Genomic DNA, 14,532 nt, shown 5'->3' on the forward strand with positions numbered 1-14,532 from the left:
TTGTTTTAGTCAAGATTTATTTACGTTCCTAAAATGGTGTTTGCCAAGCTGAAGACATTATAATAATGATATTACTAGGACACAATTTTAAATTGAAACTCAGTTTACACTCTAAAATACTAAGACGGACCAAGTTGTTAAGTTGTAGAAAATATCCACAGCTGAGTTGAATTTTTGTTCCAATGAATTTTCCTTGTACTTGTACTGTAATATACAGTTCCTTGCAAATGTATTCATCATCGCTGAAAGTTTTCACATTTTGTTGCCAACTGAGCTTACAGTCCTTATATTTGAAAATGTGTGTTATGAATTCTCATAAACTACTCTAAACAAATAAAGTTTGTAAATCAATGAGATTTTTTAAAATTTGAAGATTCCAAGTTGTGTAAGTTTTTAACCCTTTGCTCAGGTGCAAATGAATAATTTGAAAGGTAGCCAAATTAGTGTAATTAGTGTACTTCAGATCAAACCCATCTGTCTCCATAAATTCCTTCAATAGATATTGAATTTTCGAGTTATCACCCACTGTACATAGTGATACTGCAAATCAACCATGAAGACCAAGGAGCTTTCAAAACAATATACTGTAGTAATGAAGTTTTAAAGAGGTACAGAGAGAGGAGAAAGTGAACTATCCCTTTGAGAACAATGAAATCAATCATTACAAAGTTGAATGTGCATCATACCACCCATGCACAAAATATACCCTAATAAAAATGGATCCTACAAGGACTAAGTCTCCCTCTCTAAATACCCACAAGTGAATGAGAACCAATTTCCCTAAGAATATATTACCAAAACAGGAAAGACATTTTTAGCCGGTGGATTCCACAATTTAAGAAATTAGAATTTAATTAAATAAATAAAGCATAAAGCTCTCTGCTAATAATGTTTTAAATCTGGTACTCTTCACAGTGCTTAGATTACCTGGACAGAATTAAGTTTCTTAGTGTATGTTTCACAGGTCTACTTTGAACATGTTGATAATGAGTGGTGACGTCTTTTCTCCCTTTCTGTATGTCTGCTCCTGTATTTATATTATTGTCCAGTACTATGGAGGCTAATGTATTCTAACTATGAATGGCCTGGTCTCTGTTGAATGAATATTCTTTAATATTGTTATGGATATTGATTGGAAGTGGCTATTGGTGTGTCATGATCTGAGTTAAAATGGTCAGTACCTGGCCTGTGTCAACATTTTCAGTTTTTGAGAGCTTCAAAGCAAGGAGTTGTTTTCTAAGATGTAGGGGTCTGAGATTCACTGATCAAAGCAACCATAAGGTTTAGCTTGGTTTACCTTAGCTATTTAAGTTCTTAGTAAGTTAACAATGTCATCAACAGTCTAGCAACACAACATAAAAACAGGACGGTACAGAGAGAGAGAGGGAAAAAGAGAGATGAGAGAGAGGAGAGTAGGGGAAGACTCTAAAAAGACATTAAAATTTATATTTGAAATAAACATTGTAACCTTGTTAAGAGAGCTTGCCATTCTGTTGTTTTAGAAAACTCTGCTTTCCAGTATAAAGAATTCATCCCTTGGTTAAAACAGCCTCTCCTGCTCTCCTTTTTAGAATAGCGAGATCCCATTCACTTTGTAGCACCCAGATTTATACAGTATATAAAGAGAGTTTTAACTGTAGATCATATGCAGTTGGTTAAGAAAGCAGCTTTATCTCTTCTGTTGGCCTGTTTAGGTGTTATAGAGGATTTGTATACAGTACTTTGTAGCAGTCGGGCTGGCCATGACGTTGGTCACTGGGACACCTTGTTTGTAAATAGGGTAACTTGTATCTTTTATGCTTATGTTGTATTTTGTGTAATGTGTCATTGTCATTGTTAATAAATGATTGTTTACCATAGTGTGCCTGAATTGTTAGTCACCAGAGAACCAGAGTGCCAGAGAACAAAAAAAACAGGTGTCTCTAATTATACCAACCTCTCAGGTTATTTAATTTACTTACTGATTAATCCACTCAGCCTATATTCACCATTTTCTTAACCCCTATATTTGGAACAATATGGTGGTGTCATTGTTTAACAGTGATGTTATTTAGCCTGACTACATTACTAATAGAGTTTTCTATTATAAGGAACATCATTTGATCATCTGCATCTTCATCTGTGTTTACTATCCTCGTGACCCAAGGACAGAAACTTCAATACCACCTAACAACAACCATTGTTCAAAAACATCTGTGTAAGATGATTAAGATGGAAAATGCATACAGTACATTGCTAAACTCATCTGAAACTCAGTTGTCCCCCAGTTGCAAATATTAGGTTATTTTTAAGTAATTGAACCACTGTTTTCAATTCACAATAGTAAGAGTAATTAAAAATAATTTAAATTCATCTGTCATTCCAATATAAATTTAAAGTATCTAAATATCATATTAAGATAATTGTTCAAAAAAGTGTATGGATGGAGCAACTACATTCCACATTTTTAATGCCATTCTGAGACCTCTGGTAAGACAGATATTCCTATTTATACATCTGATGGATTCTTCAAATGTCATCAATCATTTATCTATTCTATTTCACAAGCCTGACTTCTACATGTGGTATTTTCCACAATGAAGACTGATAAGACCTGACTATTGCAATTTAATTGTGTTTTAATGTACTAACTCCTTCTATGTATTATTGCAATTAAAGCAATGGTTTAGGAGGAAAACAAAGTGGCAAATATATGTTGAAATTAAGTAAGAAGAAAAATCTTCCAAGAACAATTCTTCAAAGTTATTTTTATATTCTGCAATAACAAATATAATCCAATGTAATGCCATTTTGTGATATTACAATCCTATTCAAAACTACTTTAGTACCTCATAGTAAGGCTGTCAAAACTAGATATATCAATTAATATTTTTATCTATAAGATTTTTTCATAATTTTGTAGACCCTTTTCTTTGTCTGGATTTGTTAAAGTACCAAGAATAAGTATGAAGTAATGGGAACAAATCTATAATGGTTATTCTATATTGCATGATGCATATGCTTCCCCTGAAACTGCGAGAACTATTTCTGAGTGATCTCAGTACTATTCTGGGAATTCATCCAACAGGCCCTGCCTTATCATAAAACCTTATTACAAAGTTACGAGTTTTTTGGCAAGCTTAAATGTTTGAAACCCTTATAGTCTAACTATGCCAACCCAGCATGGTGCATATAATTTCAGATAGAGGTTCAAAAAGAAAAATAATATACAAAAATACAATAAACCCAAAATGTCACACCCAGATAATCTAAAAGCATGTATTGTATGTTTGTTTTATATTAGCATTATGTCATTTTGTTTCACAAAAGCAACATACTCATCACTGCGTGTTCATAGATGGCTCCATTTCATCTCTTTGGCTTCTTAAACCTATCTCATATAGAACCCCTTTCTTCTGCACAAACACAGAGAGAAAAACAGATGTAAGTGTACAACATCTCCTAAAGCCACTAAGGCTCCTAAAACAATGAGACCTCAAACTCAGGTGCATATGATCAGTTAGCTTCTAATCAACACATTTATCCCAAGAAATTGAATGGAGAAGACACTTTTGTAGTGCTGTGATTGTTGGAATTTACTGCAACAATTACAAACTGAAACAGTAAAATGTGAGAGTGCTTTTATGGCTTCTACGAATCAATTGGACAAAATAAAATGCAATACCTGCACAAGGATTCATAATATACATTATACAATTTATTAATACAACAACAAAAAATGCACAACAATCTAACAAGAGAAATTATATTAATAGTAATTGTAATTATTATAATAGTAATTGAATTAATCTGCCTTGATACAAATGGCTGATCATTTACTCTGGGATTGCAAAGATATTAACAATAACAGGATTAAAATACACCAACTATAAACTCAATATATTCATAATATTCATAATATACATTATACAATTTATTAACCTCATAAGTCAAATCAGTGTCATTTAATATATACATTCATATTCTTGAAGACAAGTAAATATTGAGTTAAAACAAAAACACAAAAACATGAAAAAACACTGGGTAGGCCATTCTCTGAGCAATTTCAAAATACACAGACAGACGATGCAGGACTAGGCTCATCACAGCAGTGTTCCATCATCCTTTCACCTGCTCTGTGCCAAGGATGTCCTGTGGAGCAGGGAAAAGAGGAAAGTTCCTGGATAGCAACCTGCTGGGCTTGTTTTTGTATTATAATGAAACCTCCTAGTTCTGTGTCATTAGTGTGGGGAATGACAGGGTGGGGACAACATTACAGGCTCTCTGACAGTAGTATTTCCCTTTTCATTAGGTGCATGTATCCGCTGGACACAGAGGAAGGATTCATGTTAATTTTAGCTGATTGATGATTCAGCTGTTGTTTATTTTAGCTGATGAATTTATTTTTGATTACTTATGTTTGTTTTACATGTTCAGTGTTATTTAAATAAACTTAAACTCAATGCATTAGTACTTTAGTTACCATATAATGATGGGTTACTTATGTCTTTTAACAATACATACTATAAACTAATACATTACGTGATGGTATAGGGGTAGAGTTGGTTATATATGAATTCCACTATTTGCAACAATTATCATCAATGAACCCTAGTAAATGTCAAAACCCTGCTGTACTCTGAAACTGAGGCTTGTTGACAAAAAGATCAACTGTATTAATTTCATTTATCAGGTGAAAGTACATTTAGTTTCAGAGTTAAAAGATTTCTCTTATTGCAGAGAATGTCTTGGGCAGAATTTTGTTTACACAAAGACTCACTCTGTCTAGGGTATCTCGAAACTCGGACAACAGTGGAAGCAGTCTTATGGTTCATTAGCTTGTCAGTTTATTAGGTCTGAAGTGAGAGAGGTGAGAGGGAATGAGGAAGATTTTGGCCTTCAACACTTTTAAAGTCCAGCAATCACAAGAGGAGATTGTAACATCATCAGGCAGAGTATTATTTTTCAGCCTTGCCTTGCAGGTTTCTCATTAGTTTGTGATAGATGATTGACAGGTGTCCTCCAGCTCACAGTCCTAGACCAGATGAGCCTTTTCCTTGGGGAGGCAGACAAACTGGACCTGAATGCACTTCATCATTGGAGGTGCCACAGATGGATCCAATGTCCTTGTTTGTGTTAGAGTATGGGCAAACTGCTTAGCAGAGAGGCACATATCAAATGCATTCCTAAAGGCTTGAATCAGTGGAACTAACCTGCATGTTTATGATGTCAATTTATTAATTGATCATATACAGTATGACTGACATGATACACTCTAGTAACTTTGAATGCTGCATAATAATCAAATTGATCCGACAATTAATGATCATTAATGAACTGATTTCGCTCCTTGATTATCAAGCCTACTGAAAAAAAAGAAAAGAAAAACAGAAAGAAACAAATATGTGCTGGTTATCAGCAGATGATATGTTGGAGGCTGAACTAAATCACCAGACATGTGGTTTATTTTGTAAAGTGGTGGAACCAATTTTACTTTAGAAATGAATTAAAGGGTTGCGTATACCAAAGTTTCTCAACCTTTTCCAGCCTATGGTACACTTGCATAAACGCATAAACAAACATAAATACAAGGAACATGTCACGATCGTAAACCTCTCCTCTTAAGGACACTCCAGCCCTTCCTTGTTCTGTACTGATCCTCTGCACCTGCCTCCGGTTCCTGCCCCGCGTGCTATGAAAGCCAGACGTTCCTGTCAATCTGGGCTCAGCTTTGGAAGAAGGATGCCTGGAAGCCTGCCTACCTGCGAGTCCAGGAGCGACTCGATGGCATAGGCTTCACAACGGCGTCCTGACCATCTGAATCCGGGAACAGGGAGTGTCTGGTCTCGTTACCCCCCTTTTATTCCCCCGACCCTTCACCGGATCCCGCTCCGGCTTTTAACTTCGTTCGTCTTTGTCAGGATGGATCACCCGGTCTTGGACTATTGCTACATTCATGGATTTGCTTCGGACTCCCTTGGACTGTTTGCCTCGCCCACACCTCCCTTGAACACCAGCGCACCGTGGACACACCCCTGTTTACCTCCCAGCCCCTTTACATGCCTTTTTCCCTGTGTTTTCCTCACTCCTCCCAGGTTGTGTTGTCTGCATAGGGTCCTGAAAGAACACTTCATGACAGAACAGAGCTGTCAATGGCCTCTAGTGGCAGTTCAACTGAAGCCCCTATCCCCACTACAGCTCAGCTGTGATAATTCAATGGCAGACATGTTCATATTGAAAGGCATACCATTGTGATCCAGCACACCAGTTGAGAAGCGCTGCTACAGACTTCCCTAAGTAATGTCATCCCAGGTGGACAAGTGTGATGCAGACAAGAAATACAATATTCTACAGTACATCTTTTGTACAATAGACTTACTAATGGGGAGATCAGAATTCACAATAGAATTCCCCTTATGATTATTGTCAACTTCAGAGTACTAGATTAATCAAGTCCAGTGCCATCTGCCATTCTTAAGGGCTCCTCTTGATATATTAACATTCCAGTAAGGCAAAAAATGTCTTCATGTTGCTTGTATAAAAGCAACTTACTTGCAAGACTGGAATGTAACAGTTATGCTGTAGATGCTTTACTCTCCAGAACTGAGCCCTACTGAGCATTTGGGGGATAGGCTAGGGTAACGTGTGGCTTCTAGGGCTCCAAGACCAGTGAAATGGCATATGTTTGACAAGGCTCAACAAGAGGTGGACAGAATCGTCAAAGACAGAATCTGCATCACAGTGCAAAACATGTTTAACAGATGTTGAAATTATATAGCTTCTAGCATGTGTGTACTTTGTCACAATAGACCCCCTGTTGATCTGAAATGCTAATCTGCCTAATGACTTTATCAATGTCATACCTTTTGAATAAAATGTCAATGTAGGTGCTACAAAAATATTTTTCCTGATAATATGTATAACTTATAATAACTAGAATGTTATAGTTGTGATAGGATTTTTTTTATTAATTTGATATACAGTACGGTGGGCCATTTGTATTCAATGTCATAACAGGAATTAATATATTAATAAGCCTATAGGATATCATTTTCCAATGAACAATAATTAATGATACATATTGAAAAAAAAAATGTCCATGAAGATTTTTAAAACAACATAGCAGGATAGCCTGGAAAGAATGTTTCTGAGTGTAGATAAGAATTTGTTTTTGTTGCTTGTGTTTAAGTCTTTCCTAGAAAACATAGCTGGCTGCTTGGTCTGACACATAATACGTGCATTGTGTATATGATTTGCAATCATCGAGACAAAAAGATGACTGCATTAAATATTAAAGAGCTAGAGAATTGCAGTCCTGGATCTGTGGACTCTAAATGATGATCCCCAAAATAAAACCTCCATCCATATTGACTAAAAGGCTTATTTTAATTTATTCTGCCTTGTCTCACAATGTGGGGAAAATAGTAAATATATTAATGGAAGACATACATTAAACTCTTCTTGAAGAGCTATTTTATAAAGGGAAATGTAAATCAATTCCCCAGCACTAACCATAAATAATTGAAAACAAAGTAAAATAAATTCCTGAAGGAAACTGTATAAGCATTTTACTGTTGTTAGAATTAAGTTAATGTTACTTTCACTTTAAATCTATTTTCTTTTTATGTATTTTGGTAAGGGCACTACAGAGCTCTTTATGATTAGAAAAGTACTTCAAAACATTGCATTTCATGATGAGCTTTATTTTCCACATTTGTTCAGGTTATTTTAATTGAGGACAGGTGTTTTAAGAAAATATTCTATATTTTATGTATGACAGATGCTGGAATCTATACACCCTGCTATTCCTCCCTGGATGCCAAGTGCACTCCATTACCCAGATACCAGCAGGATATTTCTAAGAAACAGTATGATGTTCATGGAGGGTGTTTCTTCTATTAATATTTAAATGATCTACAGACTACAGATTAAAAAAAATCAGATTTTTCTTCAGATATATAAACCCTCAACAACTGGCCATGAGGCATAATATTATATAGTACAATAGTAGTTAAAAGTTCTAAACAAGAACTAAACTCCTGAACTTATTAATCATTTTTATTAAGACACTGATGTCTGAGAATGGTTTGTGAACAGAATGAATCTCAACATTTAGTCTGATACAGTTTATGCAACATGTTAAAACTTTTATTTAACTAATATCTGCAGTGAGATTAATAAAATGTTTAAGAATTGCTCTTACAGTATTAACCTGCATTAACCTAATTTATTTTTATCAAGAAAATATTTACAAATACATTTTATGCAGATACAGCTTAATAGAAACAAAGGAACAAGTAATAGGTTTATTATATGCTGAAAAAAAGCAGGTGTGGGGTGTGTCAAAGGTGAAGTGGGAAACAATGGGCTTGGAGAGATCTTTAATCTTCACAGCCCTAACGTGTTCTCTGAAGCGGTCTCCGAGTCTCCTTCCTGTTTCTCCAATGTAGATGGCTGGGCATTTACTGCAAGAGATACAGTAAATAAGGTTGCTGGAGGTACAAGATGCCATCTGGGTGATCAGGAATTGTCCTGAGGGGCCGTATCTATTAATACCCATTCATTTTCCAGCCTCTTACCATCGAATAAAGGGGGAGCAGAAGTCCAAAGATTAACACAAGGCAAGATACTTCCTGGACAGGGTGGCACTTCATTGCAGGTCACACACAGACACATACTGTATGCACTCACATGAGGGGCAATTTTCCCAGAAGTCAATTAATCCACCAGTTTGTCTTTGAACTGTGGACGCTAATCATGGCCCCATAGGAAACACACTTGAACACAGGGGGGACATACAGTACAAACTCCACAGAGATAACACTCCATGTCCAGAATTGACCACAGTGTCCAAGCGCTGCCAGGCAGCAGTGCTAAACACTGTGCCCCTGACTTAAGTGATGCCTAAGTACTGTATTTAGTATAACAAATCAAAGTACAGAATGATGACTAGGGGCTATATTCTTTACCATTACATTGTTGCTACGTTGTATTTGTAAAAGAGAGATGTTTCTCTTGAAAAAAAACTAACAGAGAAATCTTTTTAAATACTTAAATCCCAAAGTCTGTGAAATGGGCTGGGTTATTAATACACTAGGTTCCAAAATGTCTTTTTAAAAATAATGAAACATTTTTTTCTCTTTCTAAAATGCTAACTTGTTTTAAGAAAGCTTATTAAACACTGATATTATTCGTTTCACCAAGGGAATGTTATTTAACCGGGACAGATTAAGAAAATTAGTCTTAATTCAAATTTAAATTAGATCTTGATTAGCCTATATGTAAATTCATTAAATTAAAGGTGGAGCAACTGAAAACAATATAAAGCAAACCCAGCACACTGAAAGTACTGATTACTGAAGTGATGTTTGTTTTACTTTATCATTTGATAGAAAAAAAGCCTCTGTAAGCCTGTATAAATCAGAAGTAACACAAAAGAGACATCTGGGTTCTCCAAAAAAGGGCCCATATAGTTTTATAGTTTAGAGATTTTCACCACTTTTAGCAACATAAATTCACATACTGTATGATATGTTTTAGTAATGAATTCTAAAATCATTTAATTCTTATAAATAATAAAAAATTATATAATAAAAAGAATTTCAGAAAAAAATGTCTAGATAAATTGTTGAAAATGCACAACACTTTGGATTAAATCATAAGGGGTAGTTAGTGCACCAAGCAAACAACAACCAGATAACATTTAACACTGTGCAAAGTAGGCAAGTGAAATATATTACATGCAGGTAGAGAAAACAAATGATTCTGTATACTCAGATGAGCTCAGATGTATACTCAGATGAGCTTGATGATTCAACTTCTGAAGAATATTTTTCTGTATGTTGACGAATCATTTACATTTCCTAGACAAATTGGATAAATGATCTAAAAGGAATGCAAAATAGACAGGTAAAATAGGGATGATACAGGTACTGTATGTTAAAATCGTACATTGCATTAGTAAGATCACATTAAGAATACTGTGTACAACTGTGGTCACCATGTTACCAAAAGGATATCCCTTTTCTAGAATCAGTGCAAGAAGGACAAGCAGATCATTACTGGGCAAATTCCTAATCTATCAGGCTATCAATCTATCAAGAGCCATTATTCTTGAACAGAGAAGACTATAAGGGGATATTGAACAAAGTATTCATAATAACTAAGAATGGAAAACAAACCAGAGGATACAAATGGAAAATACGAGGGACTATGTTAAAGCAAAGTATTCAAAGGGTTGCAGAAATATGCAGCAAAAATATGTGTGCTGAAATAAATGAGTTACTTGATTAGTAGGAGGTAATGTAATTTTCAGTGAAAAGGCAGAAGATGATGCTGTGGGTGTGCAAGGGCACAGCAAGACTGAACTTAAATGGAGTCCTGGTGACGCTGGTGGTGACTGCAATATATAAACCTCACACTATTCATCCATGGAAGGAACTCACTGCACTAATTTCTCTTTACATATCGAACATACACTTTCCGTAACTTGAAAATTTAATTGTGGGACCTATGGGAGGTTTCACTTAAAGTCAAATTTACATATGCCAACTTTTGCATAGGAAGTAGTTGTACTGTACTTTGTGATTGTTATGAAAAAGAAATGGACATCTAGAAAATAGTCTTGTCACGAGCTGGTAGTTACCTGGACCATAAGGGAATTTATTTTCAGGGAAACATTACTGTGATAATGAGAGCTGGTCCAAAAATAAAGGGGACGTTTTGGAGATATAAGTAAAGATGTAAACAATAACAGCAAATAAAAAATACCATCTACAAAATAGTGCAGCAAATCATCCCTTCTTTCCTTCCTTCCTGAGTCTCACTCTCCAGCTCTCTTAAAGTCTGGAGAGCTTTTTGACCTACCTACACCCACCAGTTTTTATGCTGTCTCAATTATTTTTGATAATTGTTTGCAGGTGGTTGCTTGTTAACTACTAATTGCTGTATTAGCTACATTCACCGTACAATACTCCACTTTACATACACATACAACAATTAAAAATGCCAGTAAGTGTTTTTAATGACAATCTGCTAGCAATGGGTTGTGATATATGTACTGTACAATAAACTATGTACAGTTTATTGGGACAGCTCCTGGTCCTTATTAACCTTATTATACTAACTGTACACATACTATATACAAAAATACATTTAAAAGTCAATTCCTTTTGCAAGTTTTCAAAACACAAATCCAAGACATAACCACAGGTCCAAAAAAGTATATTCACTGAAGAAGGCTCCACAGCCAAAACATTGTGTTTTCTTTCTTCTTTTTTTCAGCATGGAATAAACCTATTACTTGTTCTTTTGCAGCTGACGCAGCTACCCACCTGAACTACTAAACTAAAAGGTTTACATACTGTCTTTCTTTTAGCTGACATTATATAACAAGTGATTTTTTAATGCTATGAAATTATGAGGTGGCTGTCTTCAGGCAGTAGGGTGTGATATAAATAAACTATTGAAAAAATGAAATATACAGAAAATCTGAAGTATTTGTGTTTTAAACATTTCAAGGTTGCCAAAGTCAAAAGAATACTTCTTTCAAAAAGCTTGAAACTGCTACCTTGAAATGTTAGCTTAAATAAAATTCATGATTATTGTCTTATTTCTTGCTTTCAAGAAAGTCCTTTTCAAACATCTCATCATGAGTTCAATAACAATCAAGCTCCATAAAGTGTAAGAAAGGAAGAGCATTACCATAGATATTAGTAATAAGCAATTAAAGCTTGTTTTCAAAATAAAATGAAAAGATGAACACAAGAAAACATACATGACATGTAATCAATTTCTTTTCCAAGGAATACAGGGGCGCCGTATAAATAGCTTTCCCTGCGCTCCGACTCCAAGCTTCTCTCTCCCCATCTTTGTGTCTGTGTGTCTCATGGAGAGCAAACTGGGGTATGCAAAAAGAAATTGCATGTGATGGCTTACACCGCAACATTTCTCATTCTGCAGTGCTCATTTTCTGATCTCTGTTCCTCTTAAATTCTTGGATATCCAAACAAACTTGCTCAAAACAAATATAATACACACAAACCTACAGCTCCATCATTGAAGAAATCTGTAGTCAAGTTTTTTTTTTTAATCCTTTTGAGGGCTTCTGTCAGCTTTGGCCTTATGAGAAACGTGAAAATATTATTTATATTATTATATACACATTGCTTTGTTAAAGTAGCAGTCATTTTTATGTAGTGGCTGAGGGCTGTACCTCTTCAGCATTGGCCTTATGAGTATGTCAGGCCTCTAATTGTATCCCCCCAATTTTTGGAATGTAAAACTGATTTCTGCAACAGGCTCATGTGAGGGACTAGGATTGAATTCAAGGATGTATAAATTATTATCCCCAAAACTAAGATGGGAAAAGACAGAAAGCATGCTAGCAAGCTAATGCCGTGAAAGGGGATAGAAAGGAGAGGGAGGGTTGAGAGCGAGAGTGCAACGGGGGAGGGGAAGACAGAAGGAGGAAGGAGAGAGAAAATAGAACCGGAGTTAGACATGAGCTTTCTCTGCCACTTTACCCCTGTCTTCCCACACTCGTCTGGCACGGCGCTCACCCAGGCCACTGCTGCAGAGGCAGCTGTGTGTGCATGGCTGTGGCTTGGCCCGCTGGCTGTCCAGGACATGCTGCACCAGCTGCTCGATGGTGCCCCCACCACTCTGCAACATGTGTAAGAATGACCTATACTTTACCAGGTCAATGCATGTACAATCTTGTGGATTAGCAGTGGAACAACCGTTCTATTTTTTATACACACTTCTAAGTCAAAAGTGAAAGAATAATTTCTATACCAGTCATAGAGTAAGAGCAATAAATTTGACTGACTTCCATTAGTTTTATTAAAGTGTTGTAACTTTTGAAAAGCCTGATGTCTAACAGAAGTCAAACGTTCATGATAATGGACTAGGCTGATGAAAATAAAATAAAAAGCAATAAGCAATTAATGTGTATCTGGATAAATGGTGACTTTTACATAAAATATAGAAACATGTATTTACATCTAAAACAAAAACATTGCTCTTTTTTATGCAGTTTCTTTTCAAAAAGGTCAATACAACAAGAGGCATGTCATATGTCACTTTTAACATCAATGCAAATTAAATCACAATTGTGGATATACTAACATTTTGATAATTTGTCATAATTTATCCTTTAAAATTTATTTGCTAAAAATATTGTTCAAACCTAAGATTATTACTTTTAATTTACAGCCAGTGAGTCATCTACACAGCTATCAAGACGGTTAAGAAGTTCTTGGTTTTATAGATGTAATCTGAAATATTGTGTCTTGCAAAACTATTCAGAGCCTACCTATAGTGTTCCATTTATGAAATTATAAAATGTTGCATACACATTGTACAATCCTGAATTTTCAAATTGAAGATGACTAAATCTTCAGTTAAAAAAGTATGATAAGTTACAATAAATATCAGGAAAAAGTAAAGTGAAAAAAATGAAAAATATAGATAGCATAAGAATTCAGACCAATAAACTTAATATTTGATGGAGGCACATTTGGTAGAAATTACTGACAGTTTTTTGGGTAAGTCTCCATCAACTTTGTATACTAGCTTGGTGCAATTTTTCGTCTTGGCAGACTTGCTCAAGTTGCATGAAGCTTAGTTATGGAAAGTATTTTTCTAGTCCTTCCACTGATTTTCAATGGGATTCAAGTCAGGACTTTGACATGGCTACTCAAGGACATTCACTTTACTATCCTTAAACCACACCAGTGTAGCTTCAGCCTATTGTTATGGGTCATTGTTCTACTGAGAGACTGTTTTGTCACAGTTTTGGATCTGAAGCAGGTTTTCCCCAGTACTATGCTCTGTTTATGTTCCCATCCGTTTTGACAAGTTTCATAGTCTCTTCTGACTCAGACCTACAATACTCAACTTATTGTTTGACTTGTTAAAGTTATTTTGTACACCTAAACTAATTTAGTTTTGCCACAGTAAAGGGTTTGAATACTTATGCATTCATATCTTTTGCATTTTTCTTTCACATTGTGTGTTTGCTTTTGTTTTTTTTTTGTGCTTTGCTTTAAATGTGTGGCAGCAAGCCATTGCAATACACTTTGGATTACAGTGTTATTATTTCTAATACTCTTACTGTTGCCTTGACCAAGCACCCTTGGCATCTATGTAAAGCACAGAAATGCAGGTTAAAGGGACCTAACTGAAAATAAATGTCTTCCAGGTCTAGAACACAGAAAAGGAAATTGTATAGCTCTGTTCATTCTGAAACACCCTAATGATATACTTTTTGGTACAACTTGGCTCTTCCCATCTGCTATTCCCCTTCTGCCCGAGACTGTGGGTCAGAGGTAACTGTCCATCACCCAAAAGATGATCAACCACTGAGAGACCTACAGGGTGGATACTAGGACTTTACCCAATAACTTCCTAACCAATCACCAACAACGCTTCCTGCTTTATAAAGTTAGCACCCAACTCATTTAATTGGTTACATCATTGGCTCATCTCTTCTCTCTAACTAACTTGACACTCTGACTTTACCAACCATGGGACTGCAAGCAGTCCAACTTA

The sequence above is a fragment of the Lepisosteus platostomus genome, chromosome 9 (genome assembly GCF_059453375.1).
Source record: "Lepisosteus platostomus isolate fLepPlt1 chromosome 9, fLepPlt1.hap1, whole genome shotgun sequence".
In the NCBI taxonomy this organism is placed as follows: domain Eukaryota; kingdom Metazoa; phylum Chordata; class Actinopteri; order Semionotiformes; family Lepisosteidae; genus Lepisosteus; species Lepisosteus platostomus.